Raw genomic sequence first — 23,805 nt, forward strand, 5'->3', positions numbered from 1 at the left:
GCTCCATTGCCCAAGCCCTGGGACCTAGCGCACAGTGCTTCATGGGGTTTGCTCAGGCAGATGAGTGGGTGTGTCCGGGCTGGTCCTGAAGGACCTGGGCTTCTTCCCTTAGCCAAGCCCAGGGTTAGCTTACTGGGGTTTGGGCCGCCTGGGGCAAAATCCGCCCTGAAAGCTATGTCAGACTGTAAGTCTCCTACCATCTTCCCCTGAACCCCCCCACCCCGCCTCAGCCATACTGTTGACAGCAGCCCTCCAGAGAAGGGGAGGGGGGTGTGGCCGCAGTCTGGCCAAGTCTGCATCAGAACAACCTGAGTGAAACAGAAAAGTGCCAAATTTCTTAAAAGGGAGCTTTCCTTTCTTTAAAAAAAAATCCCCCTCCCCTTTTCTCTTTGGGGGGATGGTAATGACAAGAGGACCTTTTTTCCCCCTTTTCTTTTTCTTCTTCTGCGGGGACTGAATGGATTCAATATGGCCCTTAGAAAAGCCTGGCATCTTCCCCCCCCCCCCTTGGCCCCTGTCTTTATCTGGAGAGTGGGGGTCATTGGGTTTGCTGCTTCCTCCCTTCCCATTCCTGTAGCTCCCAGAAGACGCTGCCCTCAGTTTGTGACCTGCTACGATGACTGACATACTTCTGAGTGAACAGAACATTTTAGATTCAGGCTCTAGCAGGCTTTGCTTCCCTAGGTGGTGGCTGAGGGTAGAGTGTGGGTGTTGGGGGATATAGATGGTTCTTCTAAGGAGATAACCAGAGGCTCCATTGGGTTGTTTTTTGCCTGTCTGCTTGTTTGTTTGTTCCCACCTTCCAGAGTCCATTTCTAGATTCTTGGGGTTTCTGGGCTGTGTGGGCTGTAAAAGCAGAGGGAAGGGTGCGTGCCTTGGCTTTGGAAAGCCTGATGGGGGTGGTTGCGGTGCTATTTAAAAAAAAAAAAAAGTGGCTTCCACCGGGGAAGCCCTTAGCCATGTTAGTTTTGCTCCCTTCCCCAATGGTTTTGCAGACTCAAATCCAGGCCAACTGTATGGCTGTCTGAGGTGTTGGAACAGAAGGAGGTCCATTCCTGTTGGTGACAGCACTGTGGCCCTGTTCTAGGATGAGCCAGGTATAAAAGGTCAGTGTGGTTTTCACTGGGCCATGTGTAAAATTATAATTGGTCAGGATGTGTGATTTGGCACTTGAGCATCCAATCACAGGCACCTTTGAGTAAAGGGGCTCACTGTGGTAATGGACGTAAATGGATGATTAATAGGCTGGAATCTGGGAAGAGAGCCAAATAGTCCTCTTTTTTTTTTTCCTGGATACAAATGTCATACTCCTCTATGTCCGTGCAAGACACAACATGAAAAGAATCTAGAAGGTATGCTGGGTTAAAGCTGGCTATTGGTAATCCAGAATCCAGAGAGACCTCAGTATGTAAGAGGCAGATTCTTTAAATCTCCCAACAGACAAGTACACATTGTGATGAGAGTGCAAGCAATGGTCCACAAGACCCCCGGAACATAGGAGTGCTGATCATTCCTACAGGTTGTGGGCATTTCCGTTTACAGGTGGAAGTGGTATACAGAGAAGACATGTTTGCTGAGGGTTTGGGAGAGACTGGGTAGTAGATTTATTTGATAGATGAGAAAAGTGGAAAATGAGAGTAAAGATGGCAGGGGTTGCCATTAGAGATTCTGCTATTATAAAGTCAAGCCTAAGCACAGGGTCAAAGAGAATGACTGATACAAGAGAAATCAGATCTAGAAATCGGAGTGAATAGGTTGAAGTTAATGGAGTTGGTAGAAGCAGAGCTGTAGTGGAGATAAAAAGGCCAGCATCATGCCAGGAGCTCAAGAGTCCTATTTCCTCTGGTGAAATGGTAATGGAAAAGTTTTGCTAGTCAAGTCAGCAATGGTTCAATAAAGGCTTATACGGGACTTTTTGTAACCCATTTTCAGGAACCAGTAACTTCAGGCAAAGGAATGAGAAGAAATGTGATGGGGAGCAGTCTTAAACAAACAAACACAAAAAAAAACCAATGCTTTCATAGTGGGTGACAGAGGGCACGGTGGGTGGGGGGAACAGGAGAGACTAGTATCTGAGACAGGAGTCTGACTGTTTTGCATGGCTGAGTTAGGTTTAGGACAAAAACAGACAAGAAAGAACGAAAGAAGGAAGGAAGGAAGAAAAGAAAGAAAGAGAGAGAGAAACATGGACAGAGAGACAGAGATACAAAGAGACAGAAGAAATCTTTCTCAGGGCTCCCTGGACCTTATGTCCAACAAGGACAGCAGAAAACCTTCACCCTGGAGGATAAGTGCTGCTTTCTAGGCATCTGGGACTCAGCTTAAGCTTTAGCCAAGCTCCCCACGAGCCCGCATCCACATTCACACCTACACCTGTCAAGAGCTAGGTGGTTCCCTTGGCAGGGCCAGGGTAGAGTTCCAGGCCAAATCCACACTAAATAGCTTTGCCAGCAGGGGGCAGAAAAGTAACCGTAGCGACATAGAGAGCCCAAGTCCTCCATTTCAGGTGTGAAGCCCTAGCCTCAGATCAACTAACAGCCATACATTTACAATCTGATTTAGCAATGCCAGAGAACTAAATGAACCTCCAGGTCAAGTGTTCCCATTTCTTCCCAGAAGTGTGGTGCTTCCTGCAGCACTCTGCAGTGTAAGAAGGCACATGCTTTTACTTGGGATTACTTGAGTCACTAACACCAGCAGTCTAACCGGGAGTTTAATTGGAAATGTTAATCAATGCAATAGATCCGTGTCTGATTTGCACATTTGGTCAATTATCTGCACGTTTGGACAATTTGTGCTGCACCCAGGGGATGCAACCAGGGGGTAAAACGGTACAGCTACAGCTGGGACTGGGGGGGTGGGTGGGTGAAGCAATATAGGGGACGTGGACCTTGAAGACTAAGAAGAAATGAACGATTTGCTGGTGGAGAGAAGAGTCATGTCAAATGTATTTTCACAGAGAGGTTGGATCATGGGGCGAATGGTCCAGAAGCTTACGGGGCTGAGGGGAAGACAGGGTTTTCTGGGGTAGAAGACGGTTGATATAGAGAAAGGATTTTTGTGTGTGTGGGGTGTGGGGGGGGGAGCTGGGCAAAAGCTAGGATAGCCTGGAACTTGGAAACCCAGAAATCAGGTGTTCTTGGCTGAATGTCCTGTTTCCTTGACTTTCAAAAGATGGAAGTTAGATCAGGTGTTCTCTATTCTGGCAGGAACATTTTAGGAAGTGGATCCTTTTATACTTGGTACTTAAGACAGCCTTTAAAGTACAGACCTCCTGCAACAAAAGAAAATAGCCCTTAATATCTCTTTGCATTTTGTGTGTTTTCCACTTTAGGGAAAGCCAATACAAAACAGATACCCACAAATTTCATCTTTTAGCTGCATGATTTCACTTCTATTTCATGTGAGTGGAGAACATGTGGAAAAGGAGAAGCCCAATTCTGTATTTGCTGGGCAACCTATAAGCCCCAGAAAAGCTCTGTATGTTACTTTGTATATAAAGACAGATCAGAGAGAGCGGCACTGATCCGCACTACTGTTTTAACTCCCTAATGCAATCTCAAAACAGAAGTGGTTTAGAATGAAGATAAAGATAAAGAAAAAGAGGGGCTTCTTGGGGGAGTCCTTTTCCCTCCTCTCTATCTGAGCCTTGTGAATTCTTTGGAATTCTGCACCCTAAGCAGACCACTATCTCTGACAGCACAATATCGCCCCCTAGTGACCACACTGGAAACATTTTTCTCAGCTCTTGATTGCTATCCCATGATCTCCATCAAGGGTGCCAGTATTCTTACATTGCTCTCACTCCTGGCAAGCAAAGGCACATTCCTTCTATCAAGACTGAAGGAGTAAGTCAGGGATGTGCAGCCTCCTTTAGAGCATTCTTCTCCAGTGTGAGTGGGTTTAAAGGGAGGGGTACCACTCTCTTCTCCCTTGTATGTTTTTTTTTTCTTCTTCTTCTTTGGGCCTGAAAAAGAAACCAGGAGTCCAGAAATATTTAGTGCTACATAAGACACTTGCCAATGTTTCTGGGGAAGAAAGAGTAATTTTCATAACTGCCTTTGATCTGCATCCCAAGGTGATAGTTTTAGTCCTCAGACAGGAATTCTGGCAAAAAGCTAAAATACGGCAAGGAAAGAGAAGTTAGATATGTATAAGATGTGTTCATCCATACTCCCAGCTTCCAATAAGAGGTATGAGTTACAGACAGAAGGCAAGGAAGTAGAATTGAACAGTATAATGCAGCTATGCATCACTCACCACTCTGTACAGACATACAACGTGGCATAGACTATATGTGCTGCACACTACAAATTAAACACATGGCATATACACATGCCTGTACCATGCATGGTAGAGATCCAAACACATATACCACATTACAGAAATACAGTGCATATCGGCAAGATAAACATATCTGACATGATATAAACGCAGCATTGTACATATAATACAATGCAGTTTCAGTATAAACACAACATAGTATAGGTATGACACATCGTATACACAGACACATTTAACAGTGCAAGAAATAGCACAAATATACCGGACCCAGCTTTTGCTAATATACAAAATACTATGCTATACTCAAAAGATACTTTCAGTAAGGAAGGAATGTAGATACCTGGTTACCTGCCAGTTGCTTCTGCACTGGTTCAAGCTACACAACTGGTGGGTTCAAAGCAAACTACCGAGAAGGTACCATTTGATGCTCCAAATGGGGATATGTGGGGAAAGTAAGGTATATCCAAGGAAAACTTAGAAAGATGGAGATTTTTGGTTAGTACAGGCTGTTGCACGCACCCTCTTCCCAGTGTCTCTGGCATTTTGTTCTCTCCCCCCACAATCAGTTGCTGCTTCCCCAGGAATTTGCTTCGACATCAGGAATGGGCCACATCTGACCGTCCTCATGTCCTGTCACTTGTGGCATCAGGAATGGGCCACATCTGACGTCCTCATGTCCTGTCACTTGCGGCATCAGGAATGGGCCACATCTGACCGTCCTCATGTCCTGTCACTTGTGGCATCAGGAATGGGCCACATCTGACGTCCTCATGTCCTGTCACTTGCGGCATCAGGAATGGGCCACATCTGACCGTCCTCATGTCCTGTCACTTGTGGCATCAGGAATGGGCCACATCTGACCGTCCTCATGTCCTGTCACTTGTGGCATCAGGAATGGGCCACATCTGACGTCCTCATGTCCTGTCACTTGCGGCAGTTCTGACAGTTCTTACCTCCCTACGTCACCTCACCTTCCTGCAAAGAACGTGAGCTCATGCAGAGAAAGAGGAGGTGACTCATTGCTCAGTGACGCAGTGGGAGGTATTTGGAAAGCTAATAAGGAAGCCTATGGGAAAATACACAGGAATGCTACAGATGCTAGGGGCAGTTGTGATCTAGACCCAGGGTCTGGCATTGTTCTTTTATCATAAGAGATGTAGTTGGAGATCATGGGGCTTTCCTTGGCTCCCCGAGACTTCAATTTTCCTTTCTCTTTAGCTATTTTGGTTAGAACTCTATATTTTCTTGTCCCCTAATAGCTGGGTGCTAGCCTGGGACATGCTCTGTTTGAATTAGCAGGCATGTGCTGCTCTCCTTGCAGGGTAACTATGGTTGCTTGTGTATGGGTGGGAATGTTAGGGATTAGGTAGGGGTTGTAGAGCTCAGAGGTCTACAAAGGGGAAGGTCATCCCCCCCCCCCCGGGGAGGGGAGGAGGATCAAGTGATGGTGGAAAAAGCAGAAACTAGAGGGGTTAAAAAGAGCCTGTCTCTGGCAGAAGGTTTAGCTTCATGGTAAGAGTGACTGCCTCAGATGGTTCTAGATTCCAGCTCCACAATGAGATAGGGGAAGAGCAGAGAAAGAGAGAGAGAGAGAGAGAGAGAGAGAGAGAGAGAGAGAGAGAGAGAGAGCCCATTTCCATCACAATTAGACACAGAAACCTCTGTGAGGCGAACAAGGTACATCATACCCCAAATAACCACAAATCATTTGTATTTGACAAAATTTGTCACAAGCTGTGGAAAACATTTCTTTGAAGATAGGCCAAAAGTTGCAATTACGGTCAGAGGTTTAGAACCTTCACAGCTGTGAGGCAGTAGGAAACTTGGCGCGTCCTTGCCAGAGAGACTCTTTCTCCAGATACCTCCTGAAAGGAAGAGGTTGGTGGCTGAAGGGGTTGGAATGGAGGTGGGGACTCAGAATTGAGGGGTGAAAAACTGTATAGTAGTGGCAGGTTGCTAGACAGTCTCAGTCTATTTACCTCTATTGACAGCTTATGCACTGGACTGCGCCATCTCTGTCTGGTAAGTGCAATTTTACCCTTAATTCTGAAAGTTGTGGACATTTTTCACATGCATCTTATTTAACTTAGCCCTGCCTAATATGTGTCCAAAATTACAAGAGAAGCAGATCTTCTATAGTTGATAAGAAATAGGCCCAGAATAGTGAGGCTATTAATCTGTACTCTCAACTCCTAATTCCCAGCTCAATACTCTTTCCAAAATCTTACGGGGCAATATGTTTTTATATATCTTACCTTTCTGACTCACTTGTCTTCTTAAATGATTATCTGAAATACCCTCTCTCTCCCTCCCTCTCTCTGTCTCTGTTTCTCTGTCTCTCTGTCTCTCTCTCTGTCTCTGTTTCTCTATCTGTCTGCCTCTCTCTCTCTCTCTCTCTCTCTCTCTCTCTCTCTGTGTGTGTGTGTGTGTGTGTGTGTGTGTGTACGCACGCAGGAACCTAGCACATATGACGGTAAGATGAGGGAGTAGTGGCAGCTGTAGAAAGGGTTTAGTATTTCCCACAATGCTTTTCTCAGTAGGCTCCTCCAAGAAAGGGCAGCTGAGTCTTTGCATCATGTGGTAACTGGTGTGCACAGCACCGGGTCAGTCAGAGCTCAAGGCAGCCCAGCCCAGTCTCACAGGCCGCATTCACCTCTGCTGAGATCCTGCAATGGTGGCTATGTGAGGTGAGCAATGAATTTCAGGGCATGGAGATTGGGGTATTTGAGATCCAATAAAGCTTGCGTACTTATCTGAACTCAGACCCCACATTAGGCCTCACAGTATGACCCTTCTTTCTGGGGTGTTCAGTCTATTATAGCTATCCTTTGTCTCTTGGTTCCTCCAGCCCTAATATCCGAATGACAGCCTTAACCTACATTTTGCGGTGAGGAGGAGAAACAACATAACAGTCATTGGCAAGTCCTTTGCAAATGTCAAGCACCTGAAAATGCTCCCCATCAAACTGTCATTTTCTTTTTCTCCTTTCTGGACATCTGAGTGGCATTTCAGCCACATGTCAGAAATCCTTCAATCAGATCCTGCCCCATCCTCCAATCAGATCCTGTAGTTCCAACTGCCCCATAATCTTAATTTGGTCTTCCTAGTCAAATGTACCCAACCCACTCTTCCTTGCTTCTGGGACTAAAATTTGGCGCAACCCTCCTTCTCCCTTCCCACCTAACCAGGCAGCAAAGGCAGATGCCCTCCCCTAGCTCTCTAGCATGCATTGTCTGTAGCAGGCATTATCTGTAGCATGCATTGCTTTCCTCTCATCATACATCATTCCTTGAGGAGTTCTTGGAGTATTTCTCTGAACAGAGAAACTAGATTACCAAGGGCATGTCTTTAGTCTTACAGGTCTTTACTGTCCCGTATAAGCAGCTTTACACATGGGGCCTGTCTCTCTTTCTCTGTGCATGCCTGTCATCTGCCCTTCTCTCTGTCTGCCCCACAGGCCATCACAGTAGCTTCCTCTGTTGCCTTCTTCACCTGCTCTTCTATACTATACCCTGCAGCTTAGATGGCTAGTTAGGATTTGATGTTCCTGAGTCTCTCTGTGTCTTTGTCGGCTGCTTAGGTATCTATCCTGTTGCCCAAGTCAACATTCCCACCCCCAAAGAATTTCAAGAAGACAAACAAGCCAAGACTATGTAAGCCATTTCTCTTTGACTCTGAGAACAACCTGGGCCTAGAAGATGGTAGAACTATATCCCAGCAGCACGAGTTTGTGTGATGCACTCTCATGAAAGGAAAGCACCAGAGTTTCAGCCATGGAATTGAAGATATGGATGCATTCGACTTTCTAGAAATTCACCTTTCTAGAAACCTATAGAGGTCCAGGATCCTCTATAGACTTTGACTGACAGAAGGTAACTAGAACTGGTAATAATAATAAGCGTGTCTGAGCATCTCTTCTGCGATTTCTATGCCAGCTACAATAAGAAGTTTTATTTACTATCTACTGTTGCCAACACTGAGCTAGGCACTTTGCAAAGGAGTTCTTTTTTTTTTTTTCTCAACTAGTTCATGCTTCTTATTCTGAATTTATAAGCATTGTTTGTCATCTCCATTATAGAGGTTGGGAGGAGCTCGGCAAGTCTAGAACTAGAACAACATGTCTATCTGGGGAGGAAAGACATTTTCTGGAGAGGTTCCTAGCCTTCAATATTATTCAGTACTTACTGAGTCATGTCCCTTCCCAGGTTCCCCCTCACTTATCATTCTTACCTCTCTCTCATATATAAGCATATTTACAAGCCTATTACACACAGCTGAATAGATGTATTCAAAAATTCACATTTTTATTATGATACAACACATACACCTTACCCCACTTGAATGTTCCCACCTACTCATGGTTTTATATTCCTCGATATGTTCACACATTTTTATATCTACTCACATTATACAGGTAAGTAATATGATAATATATACCCTTACTAACACACTTATATAAATCAAACACTTTGTGCCCAGATATACCCTGCCTTTCCCCTTGCCCAACTCAAACTTCTTTTCATAGTCATAGCCATATACAATACAACAGTTTTATATTATCTAGCATGTTTGCACTGATATGGTCATTTTTTCCTCACAGTCACACACAACTGCGGTACACAGAGGTATACACACACCCTCACCCTATTTGTATATAAAGAGCATAGCAATATAGACAGTATCACCCACTCAACCTTTTGTATACTTTTGAACTATTACACTCTCCTGCTCTATCCCACTGACAGGTCTGCTTTCACTGATATGCACATCATATTTCCAGAGACTCACACTTAGACATGGAGGCAGACATTTTGCCCATATTACACTCAAGAACTTCCTTTTCACCCTGGTATATAATCACCCCGTTCAATACTATGCCTTCAGACACACAACCTGAAATATAGCTATACATTACATTTTTTTCTATAAATACAGTCATGTTCACCTGGTGTCATCATTTCTCCTTTTACACCATCACCTATGTACAGATATGTACAAAGAGATGCATATTGGCATGTACATATTCTCCTTCATTACTCATACAAAATTATAAATACAGACACACTTAATGCATAGCCATGTATTTGCACGCATGCATTTTAAAATATGCACTCTCACTTTCAGAACTACACATTACAAATTACACATTTCCACTCATTCTTTTGAACACATAACTCTCCTGTATACTCTTACATAACAATACCTATTCATGCCATTACATGTTTTCACACAAACACTCTTATACTTACCACATACTAGTCCTTGCACACATTTCCACTCTCCTATTCTCATATGGGTGTACCCTCACACTGTTACATATATCATATGAGGGTACATATAATGACATGTACAGTGCTCATAGTTACTAGTATGCATTTTACTGGTATGTTCCACAATGCACGGGTAATTTATATTGCACTAGTCAGTTCATACAGATACATACATGTACTGACACAAGTAGTCGCTAACACCATACATGTCAGTTATTGATATTTACACTCATTCATTTTTCACCCTACCACATTCGCACTAAAACTCTTTGGTAGATACACTTACTCATTTTGACCTATATGCCTGAGCAGTCCCATACTCTCCAGTAAAGTTCTCCACACTCTTAGCTTCTTCTATGGGTACATTGATAATATATGTCTCCACACTGGCACTGAACAGCACTCCCTCTCCACTAGAGGCACAGTAACCCCCATCTATCCACATTGACTCACAAGTACTGATAGCAACCCACCCGCACATTCAACTTCAGACATATTGTTCTGAACATCTTATGTGCATTCACAAATTGACATTTTCGTAGTTACACACTTTCTCAGTGGTGTATAGGCTAAGAGAACATTAACCAATCCCACACAACAGTGGTGAGAGTGGTGAGCTTTGCGTGGTGTGATTATTTGTAGAAAATCATGCCGTAACTTGTTATCTATTTTCCTCAGAAGACGGTAAGGGAAAGATCTATTTCCTTAATGCTGGGCCATGAATAATAGCACATTTATGTTTATGTTTTATGTTTATGATATAAAACTGTTGTTGGTTATACACATGGAAAGGGCAGATCTGCTTCACTTAGGCACGGCACATCTACCCACATATATTAATACTCTGTTAACCTGGAACACTTCATTCTACAGAGGAATAGAAGGCAATTCTCTCTTTGAGAAACCTGTACCCACACTTAGATGTATGGGTACCCTGTGTAATCCTCTTTCAATTAACCCCTGTGCTTAAAGTGTATGCTAAAAATACATTTTAATAGCATCCATCTCTGCTTCATTAAAGAGAGGAAGAAAGGGAAAGAAAAGGTTAATGAGATAGTTGAATGATAACATACGTTTCTACTGTGAGTCGGCCCACACATATGTAGACCCCGCTGAAATTTCAACAGCTGTTACTAACGAGTCCCCAGAGGAGGTTTCTCTGTAGGCGTAGGTAAAGACAAGCTGATGGAAGTTCCTTATACTCGAGACAGATTGCAGATCTTCTAAGAGAGTCGAAAGAAACACAGGCCCAGAAATGAGCCAGAGGAACATGAACTTGGATCTAGAGATTTACAAACACGAGAAAAGCCCACAGTAATCTCATTTGTGCATGGCTTCCTCCACTGGAGTCTTTCTGGGCACAAGTGAGTGTCAAATAATGTCTGTACCACCACTTGGTATGGTGCGGAGCACAAGTGGATGTGAAGTAATATCTATGTGGTATATCTTCACTCAGGAGCATCAGGCAACCCCCTGACTCCACCATTAAGTTGAAAATGTCTTGGACAGAGTAAGTCCCATCATAGTACTTTTTAAAAATTCCTAATGGCAGAAGGCTAAGCCTAGAAGAACTACTTCTGTGACCCAATTAAGGAGCTAAAAGGAAAAGCTAGGCAGGGGCATGTTGTCAGTACAGTTCTAGTCTCTCCCTCTTCCTCATCTTAGAATTCTATAGGCTCCACATAGAGTCAGAGCCAGAGAAAGATTAAAATATCTGTGCCTTTGAATTACTTTTTTTCATTTGTTCATGAAACAGTCATAAAAGGTAACAATCTTGAAGCTTGGAATCAGGGGTATCTTTATTGGGTCATCTAGTGGTCTTCAGTTTGTAAAAGACTTAAAGACCCAGAAGTGATTTAAGGAAACCACTTGCCAACATAAACTTTCTCATAGACATCTTGCTCAACACTGGGCTGTGCCATCTTTCCAGACAATTGTGTAATCGAGTTCTCTGTCACTGGGCATAAGGTAGAGAAAGAGCTACAGGCCTTAATGAGATCATTGTACTTAATCAAGATTAAGTTGCCACCTCCTTTTGAAGACAGCATTTGAGAAACAGCCTGGCAATTTTACATTTGATAGTTCATTGGTGATACCTAAAACTCACCATAGGCAATTGGTACAGTGTATGGGAAGAACTGAAGTTTTAAGCCTGGATTTGCATCAATTTAACAACAGTTGCTTAGTAATAATATTGAATCTCCAGAACTTGTGTTATTTTATACCTTTGGAGATTCTCATTTTTTTTAATGAAAAAGCCATTAGGAGGATAAACATAGGAGTCAGTAAGACCAGCATTTGTATCCTTGTTTAGCCACTTTCTAAAAGTGTAACCTAGTTTGAGTACTAAGCCCTCCTAATAGTGTCTTTATCCGTAAAATGGCTTTTTTATGAGGATGAAATGTGATAGATACTTTAAGAAAACAGTTCAGTGTCTGCCAATAGTAAACATACAAGTGATAGATTCTATTATTATCTTTCCATTGCCTTTGAAAGGAGCCATCAAAGGGCGAGAACTCCCAGACAGCAGAGAAATGGTGTGGAGCAAAAGCCGTTGCAGCCAAAGCCTGAGGTTCACTCAACTTACTTGACTCATTTTGAACCTTTTATTTTAGCTTAGCCAAAAGCCAGCTGTCAGTGTTATGCCTACTCAAGGGCACAATTGAAAAACATGACTACCCTTTAGTTTCCTCAATCCCTGCTCCACCAGGGAATGTGTGGCTTGCCACCTCATCAGTTTCTTGTCCATGTGCATGTGCTATAATGCTATAAGTGCTTCCTAGAAATCGAGCCTTCAATGGCGGCACCTTCTTCATTTGCTATGAATGAAAGTAAGGGAGGAGAGAATGTGGAAGAAACTTCTGCCCCCTCTAATACTGAATGCCTCTTTTGTAGATAGAGCATTTGCTCTTCTCCAAGGTTTTGTCTCAAATACCACAGTGGAAGCACAGTTCACTTTCTTTGAAACTGTAAAGACATTCACGAGCAAGCAAAGAGTGATATATATATATATATGAACACAGGGGGAAAAAGTGTGCTAGCCGTGGTGGCACACACCTTTAATCCCAGCACTCAGGAGGCAGAGGCAAGCAGATTTCTGAGTTCGAGGCCAGCCTGGTCTACAAAGTGAGTTCCAGGACAGCCAGGGCTACACAGAGAAACCCTGTCTCAAAAAACCAAAAAAAGAAAAAGAAAAAAAAGAACACAGGGACCTGAGACATAGCTTGGTGGTAGGGTGCTTGCCTAGTATTTATGAATCCCTGAGCTGATCCCCCAGTGTGTGCAAGAGAGAACACAAAATTAAAAATCAGAATTAGGTTTCAGAGTCACAGATTAGGAGTTGTCAAGTCTTCATCTTGAGTTTACTAGATATATGGCTTTGGACAAGTGACTTAATGTTTCTGAATGTCAATGATTTCTTCATCTTTCAGATAGAAATATTACTAAAACTTCATAAATACAAGTTATATAAACTTATATATGAGTAACTTTTAAGCAGAGTACCTAGGATATGACAAGATCTCCATGAATAATGGTAATTGTATTTATAGCTTTGAATTATGCAGCAGTAATGATAAAACACCTTATTAGTAGGACATCTTCGATTATTTTGAATCACTGTCTACATGTAGAATCCTGTATCCTTACATGTTTCTGATGAGGGGTCCCATCTTTCATATAAAGATGTAGCTACAGAGGAACCAAGCAATGTATAGAGCACTACCAATAGTGTAGACTAAGGGGATCTAGGCTAGAATGAATATTTGTGTTTTCACTTGAAATTTTTTATGGTGCTACAGTTACCAAATGGGAACTACTTGAACAGAAATTATTCCTTCCCATGGAAAATAGATCTAAAGGTGAGCAATGGTTTATCTATTATCTGAAACCGACTGTGTATATTACACAATGCCCAGCATAATACAAGACTGAAACCAATGTGACATCATTATAGTGTTCTTCAGAACAGGATAGAGTATTAATAGCCACAGTGGTAACAGCCACAGCCAAGAAGAATGCTTCTTGATGTGTAATCTGTTGTGTCTTCCATGTTGTTCCAATAACAACAGACTGCAGGGTGTTAGAATTCTCAAAATATATCTAAGTGTATCCAGAGACTTGTAGAAGCAGTTGGACATTTTGTTTCTAATGTGAAAATAACAAGAAAGCAAACTAGGTTGACTTTGCAGAAAGTCTAGGGTATAAAAAGGAACATTTCTGACCTATCTGTAACTTTGCATCATGATCAATAGATTCCGCTTGAAGCATTCTCATCTTAATTTCTTTGACCTCATACAATTCACCTCTCTGACCTTTCTCTATGATCCCAGGCTCCTCTCCCTGTTACAGATCTGCAACATTGGTGTTCCCCAGAGGTCTTCTCGTTTCTATTGCTCTATGCTCTTTCTGGGTAGTTTCTTCATACTGATGGCCTCCAAGATAAAATCTTGAGCGCATATGTCCAGTTGTTCTTGGAATAATTCCACAAGCCAAACCAATGTGTCATAACTATGCTTCCATTGGGGTAATTGTTCAAATGTTATCTCTACTTTTTCTTACTTGTGATTTCAAGAGCAAGATGTTTAAACATTTAAACATTTGTCTTGCTTCCACATAGACACTTCTAGATTCACTTCTACTGAGCTTTCCAGTGTGTCACTGTTTTGGGTCTTCTATAGTTGTGCATTTGAGATGCTTGTGTTTTGTCTTTCTAGAATTATTGTCTTTCTCAGAAGAGTCTGTATACAATTTTAGATGCATTTTTAAAAACTCATTAAAAGAGATATTCTACGAGCCTAAAATGTGAGGATAATTTCTTATTCTTAAGAGTACATTTATTTCTGATAGCTCAGTGGCTGCTATGCAGAGGAACACTAGTATGATCACATGTGTTAGCCTCATACCAAATTCAGTTTAGTTTCCAAAATAGTTGCCATCTCTCCTGAAATCTCTTGTCTCCTGCCTTCCTTTTTCTGTATTACCTGTGTTTCCTATCCCTTGATCATACTGCATTATTCTGTTTTTTTATTACCTGAAAAAAAGTTTTAAACAGTCTTATCTTCAATTGGGAATCACCACATTGGCACCTGGGTATTAGTTCTAAAATACAACTTAATTGTGCCATTCCACTACTTGAAATGTTTTTGTGCAGGCAGAAAGAGGCCAAACCAAATAGAAAAGCATAAAAGACCTTTCTTAATTTGTCTCTACATACTTTGTTTCCCCTTCGTTCTCTTATCACCTCTGGGCATTAACACATATAGTTCTTTGTGCCTGAAGCTTGCCTTTCCTATGATTTGGTTATTCTCCCCAATTTAATTTAAGTAGACTTCCTCTGTGAATCTTCTTTCCTCAGTCCCTTCCTTCAGTAACAACCTGTTTTCATCCTTGAACTCAACAGTCATGACTGTCCTTTCAAGGATCTTCAAGGGGGCAGTGGTGTTCCTTGTTCATCTAGACAGTATTAGTTAGCCATTTTCTTCTGTCCTTCTCAAGTATCCTCTGTGTAGCTTGGCATAGAACAGACGTGGTGGAAATGCTCAATGAATTAATAGATTTGTGAATATTTAATGATTTCCTAAGCATTGTAGAATAATCCAGAACTAAGAACCGCAATCAATCTGTTTTCTCTCCACAGAGAGAATTCTTTTAGAGTTATAAAATGATCTACTAACTGAACAGCTATCTCCCAATGAAAGCCACATAAAATGACACCATTGAGTCTTTAAAGATAAAACAAAAGAACAAGAATTACGTGTTACTAACATTTTCCCAGATGTCTGCTCTGTTCATTTATATATGTATCCAGTACTAAAATGTTTTGTGTAAGACCCTACAGCTTTCTTTTTTTTGTAGCTGTTTTCCAGAAACAGAGTCCTAGCTCTTAGACTTTCTTTTTTTCTTTCTTTCTTTCTTTCTTTCTTTTTTTTTTTTTTTGAGACAGGATTTCTCTGTATAGCCCTGGCTGTTCTGGAAGTCACTCTGTAGACCAGGCTGGCCTCGAACTCAGAAATCTTCCTGCCTCTGCCTCCCACGTGCTGGGATTAAAGGCGTGTGCCACCACTGCCTGGCTAGACTTTCAAATACTGCTTTTTACACAGTTTTGACATCTCTTCTTTCTCATGCACCACCAATATCATTCAGCTCAGTAGAAACAAGTACCCAAAGCAGAGAAAAAATAAGCTAATGTGCTGAGACTACTCATTTGTTAGAATATGTTATTGAATCTTTTGACAACATGTTGATTCCTATTTTTCAAAATCTGCTCAGCTCTTACACACTAGTCAGACCCTATTCATTCTCTTGACTACTTTGAGAACATTATCATTTCTGGTTCTTTCTTCCTTCTGAAGCATCTTTTGTCTATCTGGATTGCAATCACAATATTCATTGTATACCTACTGTCTAACTTCCATGAAGACAAGAACTGGTCATGGCCCATCTCTGTATTCTCCCTATATCCGATGCCATACTATAGACATCGGAAGGTTGGTGGCATGGATGGAGGTGTAAATGTGAGCTGTGGTTTTAAGAATAACATCTAATAATTATATGCCATTATTTTTTGAAAGTTACATCATTGTCTATACATTTGGTATGTGTTTAAAGATAAATATAGCCACTGACTGAGCATTCTAACCTTACTTAGAGCTATGTACTTATTTATTTATGCATATCACCTAGCATGATACCTGTGAAATACAGAACTGATAAAGGTTTGTTAAATAAATGAGAGTGTAAACAGATGGGGTGCTTAGGGGCTTTTATTAGTAAAGTCATAATATTCTTTTCCTCAAAGGGTTTTGAAGAAAAGTCTGGTTTTGTCCCAAGTTTTCTTGAAATGAATTCAACATCAGGTTAACAAAGATAAAGCACTAACTGATGTGGTTTCCTCTTAAAGGCAATGGTTTAAGATTCTTTTGTTCCCCTATATATATCCTTACAACTTAAGATCCTTATTAAGCTATGAATAAAAAGGTATAGGCATTTGTAGGTGATCTGCTCAAGATCTTCAGCCTAGCTAATGGATGTTTGATAATACTTTGACAGATACACCATAGAGAAGTTGCTAGCATCACTTTCAAAGGAGCTGGGATATTCTAAGATGAACATCATTTCACATATCTGTGTATATTTTATTTATTATGAGAAACCAGATTCCTTCTCCTTGTCCATAGTATATTTGTTATGATACATTTGAAGCCATAGTAGATATTCCTGAGGACGAATTTGGAAACTCCTTACTGGTTCATCCTTAGGCCTAACTCACTTTCTTTGCACCAAACTCTGCTTCTGTTTCATCTGCAGTTTTGCTCAGCAAAAACCATTTGTTTTTTCCTTTAAGATGAGTGTTATGGTCCTTCCTTCCGTCTCAGCTCCACATTTTGTCTCTGTAACTCCCTCCATGAGTATTTTGTTCCCCATTCTAAGGATGAACAAAGTATCCACACTTTGGTCTTCCTTCTTCTTGAGTTTCATGTGTTTTGCAAATTGTATCTTGAGTATTCTAAGTTTCTGGGCTAATATCCACTCATCAGTGAGTACATATCATGTGAGTTCTTTTGTGATTGGGTTACCTCACTCAGGATGATATCCTCCAGATCCATCCATTTGCCTAGGAATTTCATAAATTCATTGTTTTTAATTGCTGAGTAGTACTCCATTGTGTAAATGTACCACATTTTCTGTATCCATTCCTCTATTGAGGGACTTCTGGCAGCCACAAAACCCAGACAATATTGCATATGTCAGCAAAATTTTGCTGACAGGAACCTGATACAGCTATCTCTTGTAAGGCTATGCCAGTGCCTGGCAAATACAGAAGTGGATGCTCACAATCATCTATTGGATGGAACACTGGGCCCCCAATGGAGGAGCTAGAGAAAGTACCCAAGGAGTTGAAGGGGTCTGCAACCTTATAGGAGGAACAAAAATATAAACTAACCAGTACCCCCAGACCTCATGTTTGTAGTTGCATATGTAGCAGAAGATGGCCTAGTCAGTCATTATTGGGAGGAGAGGCCCTTGGTCTTGTGAAGATTATATGCCCCAGTACAGGGCCAGGAAGCAGGAGTGGGTGGGTTGGGGAGCAAGGCAGGGGGATGGTATAGGGGACTTTCAGGATAGCATTTGAAATGTGAATGAAGAAAATATCTAATAAAAAAAGATGAGTGTTATGGCCTGTTGACCTCAGTTTGTAGGGGGGGCTTGGTGGGGCCATTTTAAAAGTACACAGCAGTCTCCTCTTCATATATATGTGAACACCGGTGAAGCAAAACTGACTGTGTGCCACAGTTAGGATCTGCTCTTACAGGAACCAATCACAAGTCATATTTTCAGTAAGAAGACAGTGGCTTCTGTAACCAAGTAATAGGGTGACAAGAAACAAGCAGATTAAAGAGGTCATTTGATCTGACAATTTGTACGTCATGAGAAGGCTATAGAGAGCCCAACATTACCAATTGTAAAGTTACTGTTCAGATTTGACTTTTTGTTTCTAGACAATTACTTTGTGTGGTTTATGATCCTGTTTGTTTGTTTGTTTGTTTGGTTGGTTGGTTGGTTGGTTGGTTTTGGTTTTGGTTTTTGGTGTTTGGTTTTTCAAGACAGGGTTTCTCTGTGTACCCTGGCTGTCCTGGTACTCACTTTGTATACCAGGCTGGCCTCAAACTCAGAAATCTGCCTGCCTCTGCCTCTCAAATGCTGGGATTAAAAGTGTGCGCCACCACGCCCAGCTTTAAGATCTCTTTTTAAATCCGTGGTTTTCTTTATTTGTGTTAGATTTGTATTTTTGAGACAGGGTCTCATGTAATGTTTGTTGACTGGTCTCGAACTCTTGTTAATCCTGATTTTCAAATGCTGGATTTACATGAGTGCACCACTATGCCAAGCTTGTTCAGTTCTATTTTTTTTCAAAGTAAAACACTTGTCATTGGTGGTGGTAGTTGGTGGTGGGGGTGGTAGAAGATAACAATGATGGGGAATTTTTAACCAGGTCTGTGACCAAGTAGATGTTTATATTTGACTATTTTTGAAGAGGGATAGATGGCTTTTGTCAACTTCCATTCTTCCTCCAGTATTTTAGGAAAACTTTTTTCTTAATTTCTCAGTTTAGATTTATTTTATCCATATTTGTGTTTTCCTGACTGATCTCCTTGAACTGGACTTATGGCTGGTTGTGAAACACCATGTAAGTACTGGGCACTGAACTGCAGTCCTCTACAAGAACAAGTATGCTTAACTACTGAACCATCTTTCCAGCCGCAACCTTTTTAAAAGAAAATAAATAAATAAAAAAGCAAACAAAAAACAATAAATACTATTCCACATTTCTTGATTTCTTTCAAATAAGATTTTGAAACCCATGCTCAGCCTTTTAAAATTGTGGATATTGAAACTTTGATTAAAAGGCAAAACTAGAGTAAAGTTGCTAGATTTTGTTAGCTCAAGCTGCTTAACTGCCAGATCTGATAGGAAATCACTTTTGGCTGAAATATAAACTGTGCCAAGTTGATGTAAGTTCTTGGTTTAGGAAGAAGACTAGGTCTCAGTTGCCTTCTTCTGACATGCATGGGCATTTACCTTACAGAGCATCATTGTGGGTGCAGGGAAAGTAGGTGACACAACAAGGCTCTAAGCTAATGAGCTATGAGTCACAGGTTGCAGAGCAGCATTCAGGCATCTCAGTGCCAATGCAAAAAGCCCTAGGAAATGCAGCAATTGAAATTCTGAGCTTACATTTAAGGAAATGTGTTGATATTTCACTGCGGTGGATAATTAAAATCTATGCATAGTAAGAGGGAGCAGCTAGAATGCTGGAGACCCAAGACTTTGGCTCACCACACCCTGCTCCCTAGGGCTATTAGTCTGCATTTAATTTGTTCCATCCGAATGTTTCCAAGGATATTACATTTTCTATTTCAGAACCCGGAAATGTTTTATTACTGGATTCTGCTTTCCTTTTATTTTCCCCACCTATTCCTTTGAGGTAACTTTTAGTGTTAATTATTTCTGGTCTTCCATGCTTAAAAACATCTCTGCCCTTGTACTTTAGGTGTCTTATTCTATCTTAGGTATGCTAGTACTGGCAACAAAAAACTGAAGCCTTTAATGATGCATTAGTCTATAAATATAAATACACATCAGACAGTCATTAGCAATTTCTTGGCATTAGCTCACACAACATATACAATAAATAATAAAAAGTATTGTGCCTCATATATTTAGAGCCTTAAGAAGTCATTTGAAAGAGAACTATTTGTCCCTTGTAATACACGTAGAATATGAGGTCCAGATGCTGGGCCTCTACCTATTGACTTCCTTTTTTTTTTTTTTTTTTTTTTTTAACAGCCTGACATTGAAATCTGTAACTATAATCTGCTGATTTCTTGGACTCAATGCCAGGCTCCTGCTGGATACAATGGAAGCCTCTCATAAGAATGTTAGCAGAGGACAGGACTACTACACAGCTGACCTCATTTGCGTGTGTGAATGACAGAGAACATGACTGTTTTCTGTGTGAGTGCGCTTGTATGTGTGTCATCAGTGAGCTATCTCTTGCATAATCTAAGATTGAAACTAGAGGGCTGTAGAAAGAGCTAGCGCCTCCCTTGCTTGTCCAGCTGCTTTTGCAAACCTCCTGCCTAACAAGTAGGTCAGCTCCTCCTGATCAAATGATATTACAAATGGCTTCCCTCCATTATCCACTGTAATGGTATCTCCCTGGCGAGGCTCTCTGAAACAGCACACCCCTGTCTCCGATAGCAGAGTTCTCTTTGTGAGTGCTCCCAGAAGAGGCAAGCTCCAAAACAAGGCCGTCTAAGAACTGGTACAATTGGTCAACAAAAACTTTTGGAGTTCTATCAATAAACGAATAGCCTTGGGTCTTTGGATGGGAAAAGCAAATGAACTCAGTAAGTACCAGCCTGAAGTGAGTTGATACGAAAAAGCTACACTTATTCTGTTAGTTTCAAGAGGTTAAAAATGTGTATATGAAAAACATGTGCATCTTTCTGTTTACTTGGATATATATTGTGTTGTAGTGTCTTGTTGAGAGGGAAATGACAAGAGTTGAGGAGTTTATAGTATCCTAGACTTGGTGACTTTGCTACTTAACCTATACTCTTCATGGAGGATAAAGAGATGGTACTGACTTCTTTGCTGTGTTGATGTGAGACACGAACCAGAGTAGAACATGGAAGTTATTTTTAGAAATTACTATATATATATATATATATATATATATATATATATATATAGAGAGAGAGAGAGAGAGAGAGAGATGTTGTTAACCAGATGCTGGCTGCCTTTGAAATGGTGCCTATTTGCTTTGCAGTTAAAGTACTGCTAGTATTTGTGTATTTGCAAGCATGTCTTTCTTAGCTCAGACTTGGTCTAAGTAGCAATGTAGGCTTATGTAACATTCAGAGCTGAAACTAATGCCTAGACTATATAGTATTCCATTTGATTGTCTTAAATGCAATGCTTGTTGGGAACAATAAACTGTACCAGCCAGTATGATAGTATGTACTTATAATGTTACCCTTATGGCTCCTTGCAGTTTGAGACAAGATGACAGAACTCCTAAGTTGGGTCCACACAGCTGCCTGTGGTTAATGGATGACTTCTCCCTTGTTCACCTAGTCTGAGAGTAGCAGTGTGGATGTAGAATATCTTAGAGACTCAGATGCAGCTCGTTATCTTTTTCATAAAATACCTTCACTGACATAACATATTGTAGGAATTAATGTCTGAAACATGTCTAGAAATGTTCAGATAACAGTTATTAGAGAAGTGGAAAGTCGTGTGTAATACTTTTTTCATATATATTGTAGTCTTATGAAAGGCTGCATAAGTTTTCCTTTTCTTTACTTTCTGTGTCTCTGTCTCTTTCCCCCTTTTTGTTCTTTCTTTGGTGGTTGGGAGGAATGAAACAATTTACAAATTATCTACTAGATTTTTTCATGTTGTCATTCATGAATGTTTGAACTAGGCAAGTTCATCTTCAAATAATGCATGCAAAATAGAGTGGAATTAGCCTAGGCTAATTACCAAGACACAGCTTGTTTCCCACTGATGTCTATGCCTAACACTTATATAGCCACCTTGAAAATGTGTGTTTAGGATATAGGGGAATGTAGGAAAAAAGCCAACAAATATAATTCTTGAATCCTCTTTCCTTCCACCAACGTATAATTCAGTCTATACATCATTCCAGTTAAGATAGCAATTTCATCTTTATATACTAAAAATTGATTTTGTATTGATATAATTCTCTGAGATGTATAATGACTTTAAATCTATGCTTATTCAATACTTTGACGTCTAAAGGCTGTCATTAAGTTTTACTCCTTCATGTACAGCACTAATTCTTTTTATGCAGAACCTCCACAATTTCTCCTCCAAAGAATTTCTGTAACACACTCATCTTTTAACAGAACTCTGTTACAAGCATACTATGCTTCTGCAATCCTAAAATCCATCTTTTTCATGTGTCCTTGTGTTGAATGATTGTTATGTCATTACAGTTCCTTGAACATTCTATTCCATTCCATTCCAGTTTGTTCCTGTCTAGTCTAGTCTAGACTAGTCTAGTCTGGTCTAGTCTAGTGTATTCTATATCTATGTGCCAGACACATTACAGTTTACCCTGGACATTTCCTTTAGGCTCTAGGACATTTCCATCCTGGCCTTATGTTGTATTGCCTAGTTTCATATACAAAGGATATTAATGTTGGTGAGATCACCAATGTCAGTTAATAGGCTTATGTTGCTGCTGGTTTTGTGCTGTGTGTGTGTGTGTGAGGTTCTTTTTATTATGGCTGTACATTTGCTAGGCTCAGCTTTTTGTTGAAAGGCAGACAACATGCTTGTTTTATTGCAAAAAGTATGCAAATAAATAATTACATAAAATTTAAAAGTACACAAATGCTTATTTCTATGTATGGCTCTCGTGGTACTTGTTTAAAATACTTATTTCATTTGCTTATGGCTTAATAAATGGTCTGGTAAGTGGTGGTAAAACCAGAGTTTCTGACTTCTCATCATTCATATACATGGCATATAGTACCTGTAATAAATGGGTATAGTTGACATTTTGGCTGCATCCTATTCAACATATATATTGTAGTATGGGTTTTGACCATTTCGATAGTCTATAGTTGATTAGTTTTCTTTCCCATTAACTTTTAGAAACATGTAGATTGCTGACTTTCTTTTTTAACCTCCTGAGAATTTAGTCTGGTAGTGCATAGCATGAGAATGCATGTTGGCAAAGTGAGAGAGTAGCAACAGTAGTTGAACATTTCTTTTTTTTCTTTTTTTCTTAGATATTTTCTTCATTTACATTTCAAATGCTATCCCAAAAGTCCCCTATACCCTCCCCCCACCCTGCTCCCCTACCCACCCACTCCCAGTTCTTGGCCCTGGCTTTCCTCTGTACTGGGGCATATAAAGTTTTCAATACCAAGGGGCCTCTCTTCCCAATGATGGCTGACTAGGCCATCTTCTGCTACATATGCAGCTAGAGACACGAGTTCTTGGGGGTACTAATTAGTTCATATTGTTGAGTTGAACATTTCTAATCATTGCATCTATAGTTTCCCTGTACCATAACAGCTAGTTTTAAGATGCAAGTCAGTAAGGGACTGTGGGTATTCATACAGTGACCATGCATACATGCTCTCACACTTGTAGATAGACTGAGAAGAGAGAGAGAAAGACATGAAAAATAGGCATAGCATATCATAGTGATTTTAAAATAGACTGTTTAGTATCCTTGGTCATAGTGAAATTAAAATACTTTTTAAAAAATAGTAGATTCATTTCAATTGAAATTACAGAAAATATGTCAACACTAACTCCCAAGGGATGGCTCAAAAATACATAGCATCCACAAAACCCATTAGAATTCTTTGTGAAGAAATATAGTAGCTTTATAATCAGGTTACAAAAAGATATAAATTGAGGCTGCTTGTACACTAGTGTTAACTATTTTTTCACAATGCTAAGGGCCAGTATTTGAAAGGGAAACACATGTCCTCTGGCTAGATCTAAAGTGCCACTCAAAAGTTTCTGTTGCAGAAGTGAAAAACAGCAGTTTTTTGATTGGGCTCCTAGAGAATAATAGTGCTTTTGTATTATACTTGAAATGGAACCTACAGCCATCCCAAACAAAATAGTCTCTTTTAAGATCTTGGAAATAATGACATCATATGCAGATTGAGGCAGTGATCCATTAATAGTGCTCTGT

The 23,805-nt window shown here is 40.5% G+C and overlaps 1 protein-coding gene across 18 annotated transcripts in view; it reads left to right on the forward strand.

Annotated features, from left to right (window-relative positions):
- Pak3 (p21 (RAC1) activated kinase 3) overlaps window positions 1–23,805 on the forward strand; it is a 279,431-nt gene that overhangs the window by 146,372 nt on the left and 109,254 nt on the right. For 3 of the 18 annotated variants that reach the window (XM_006528747.4, XM_030251248.1, XM_006528753.3), the window contains exon 2: window positions 996–1,106. The exons of 11 other annotated variants lie outside the window; for them this stretch is intronic. The gene's annotated coding sequence lies outside the window, so the exon portion shown is untranslated. Of the gene's footprint in view, window positions 1–995; window positions 1,107–6,275; window positions 6,307–7,864; window positions 8,157–13,354; window positions 13,415–19,999; window positions 20,468–23,805 lie in introns of those variants that run through there. 4 more of the 18 variants (XM_017318420.2, XM_030251251.1, NM_001195049.1 and 1 more) reach the window with 3 other exon arrangements.

This window comes from Mus musculus, chromosome X, assembly GCF_000001635.26.
Source record: "Mus musculus strain C57BL/6J chromosome X, GRCm38.p6 C57BL/6J".
Taxonomy (NCBI): domain Eukaryota; kingdom Metazoa; phylum Chordata; class Mammalia; order Rodentia; family Muridae; genus Mus; species Mus musculus.